This window comes from Berghia stephanieae, chromosome 14 (assembly GCF_034508935.2).
Source record: "Berghia stephanieae isolate SIO BIC M18660-M18661 chromosome 14, UCSD_Bste_1.3, whole genome shotgun sequence".
In the NCBI taxonomy this organism is placed as follows: domain Eukaryota; kingdom Metazoa; phylum Mollusca; class Gastropoda; order Nudibranchia; family Aeolidiidae; genus Berghia; species Berghia stephanieae.
This window is the reverse complement of record NC_088373.1, coordinates 31,703,293-31,705,792: the sequence shown is the minus strand read 5'-3', so window position 1 is coordinate 31,705,792 and position 2,500 is coordinate 31,703,293. Positions and strand designations below refer to the sequence as shown.

Genomic DNA, 2,500 nt, shown 5'->3' with positions numbered 1-2,500 from the left:
TTACAAAATAAATTTTATATGTATCTTCCTTTAATGTCCATCATGAACAATAACTTTAAGGTGAAAATTCAGCAGTGATCTAGAAGCTCTGTAATTAAAGCTAAAGTGGGTGCAAATGTAACGTCCCGCGGTACATTGTTCCAATTTGATTTGGCTCTGCGGTAAAATGAGAATTTTCTGATGTCTTTGGTGGATGATAGGCGGATGAAGCTGTCCATGTGGGAGTCCTGGATGTTTATGTCAGTGTTTAGAGATCATGATCTGAAATCACCACCAGGTTGTTCTTTATCTTATACATCATTTTCAGGTGTGCTATTTTCCTCCTAGTTTGGAGTGACTTCCATTCAAGTTGATCTATCATGCTTCTCACACTTGATGTTTTCTCATAGTTATGAGGGCTCGTCTCTGTATTGCTTCCCGTATTCAATTTGTGGTGAAACTAATGACTTGTAAACAAATCAATTTTAAGCTTGTTGATTTAATCTTAAAATTTCTTGGGAGGAAACCCAGGGTCCTATATATTTACTTTTTAGTGTGATGTTGTTGATGTGTTTGTCCCATTTAAGTCGGATTTTAGTGTTATTCCAAATTATTTGGCTGATGTTAAGTGCTATAAGGTGTGTCATTGTGTAGCTTGTATTTGCATGTGATTGGAGATTTTTTCTGGAGATGGAAATGACAGTGCATTATATGTTCATCAGTTTCTTGACCCTTTTCAGGAGACTGTGAAACGTTATCAATAACGCTGATTAATTATATTTCACATGAGCACCTGGACCTTAAACCATGTTGGAGTTTATATAGGATATCATACCTATCTGTGTATGTCATTTTATGGCTGACAATGGTGTGTTCAATTAGCTTGCTTGAGATACAAGTGAGAGACACAGGGCGATAATTTGAAGGAATCGTTCTTTTTTCTTTTTTTTATTAATGGGAGTTACATCAGGTGTTTTGCAATCCTCTGTGACTTCACCCGTGTTGAGTGATCTCTGAAAAAATGAAACAGAGGCAGGGTGCCACGCAGTCTGTGAGCTCTTTCAAATCTCTTGCCTGGATGTTATCTGGTCCACTAGCCCTTGTAGAATCCAAGTTTTGAAGAAATTTTGCAATGCCCGCTTCCCTAATATTAATGTTTTCTGCCATGATTTCTTCTTATGTTTTTCTTTGACGTACCTGCTTCTGTCTGCTATATTGTTTCCTGCAATTTGTTTGAGGGTTAAAGGTTGCTTTTTAGAAAAGACAAACTGAAATTGGCATTTAGGGCTATTGCTTTGCCAAAAGCTGTGGTGAGAAGTTTTCTTTTGCCAGTGATTGAGGCTATCCCACTTCTGTTAATTTTTCTGTGTTTAATGTATGACCATAATGTTTTCATACCAGTAAATTGATGGTTTCCGTCTCAGCCTGGCTAAACATGTCCTCCAAGTAGTCCCAATATTTTTGACGTAACTCTTTTGTAGAAGTTATTTAAGAACAGTATAATTCTCTTTGTAACTGCAATCGTTCGTCTTTTTAAAAAAATTACAACACCGGTCACGCTGGTTTATCATCTTTCTTATTGACCGAGTGATACATCTGTTTATTTTATTCTACAAGTTTTATGTGCTATATTAATACTGATTCCTTTCTCTAGAATATGTTTGAAATTTTGCCAAAGATCTGCAGTGCTAAGTGTTGCCATGTCATTTAACAGAACATCTCATTTTTCTTTTCTGTATAGAGGGATCATTCTCTGTTTCTATATACTCTTTTTCTGGTTCATGGCGACCTCAATAATAACTGTCAGATGGTCTGAGATGCCTTGGATGACTGGGATTATTGGTGATCATTAAAAATACAGTGTTCGTCATGCGAGTTGGTTCCTCTATTTCCTGAGCGAGCGCTCTGTCTTCTAAGATTTTAAAAATAATTGTGTAGCTGTGAAACAGTTATGGTTTTAGATTTTCAGTCACAACATGGGAAGTTAAAATCTCCTCCTATTATAAAGATGCAATTGCTGATGTTGTTATTTTTCAGCATATAATTTTTGAAATCTCCAAGCTGTCTTCATCACCCGCATGGGGTCGAAAGTAGGAGCATATGGAAGTGTCCTAGAGCCTTTAATTTTGATTTTAACCCATATCATCTCACGCTTTTCCTTCACTTCTGGAACTTTCGAGCTTATGTACTCCTGGCTTATGGCAATAAAAACACCCTCGCCATTAAGGTTGCAATCGTTAATACATATAATTTGATGGGAAATATTCAAATATAGACGAATCCGACCATGACTCCGTGCCAATGATAATATCGGGTTTCTCATTGTGTACAATGTTAATAAATGACACATGATTATTTTTAATTTATTGGCGGTTTAAGTTCATTACTTTTAGATTTTTCTTAGTGCTTTTTTATTTTGAACACTTCTTATATTGTTGATAACAGGACCGGGATATTGTTTACAATGTGTTTACATTGCTTTATTATAAATGTTTGACAATTTCTGGCGTAAAATTCCACA

The 2,500-nt window shown here is 35.8% G+C and overlaps 1 protein-coding gene across 1 annotated transcript in view; it reads left to right on the top strand.

Moving 5' to 3' along the window:
* LOC144960115 (uncharacterized) overlaps nt 1-2,500 on the top strand; it is a 212,949-nt gene that overhangs the window by 185,384 nt on the left and 25,065 nt on the right. The gene's annotated exons all lie outside the window — the stretch shown is intronic.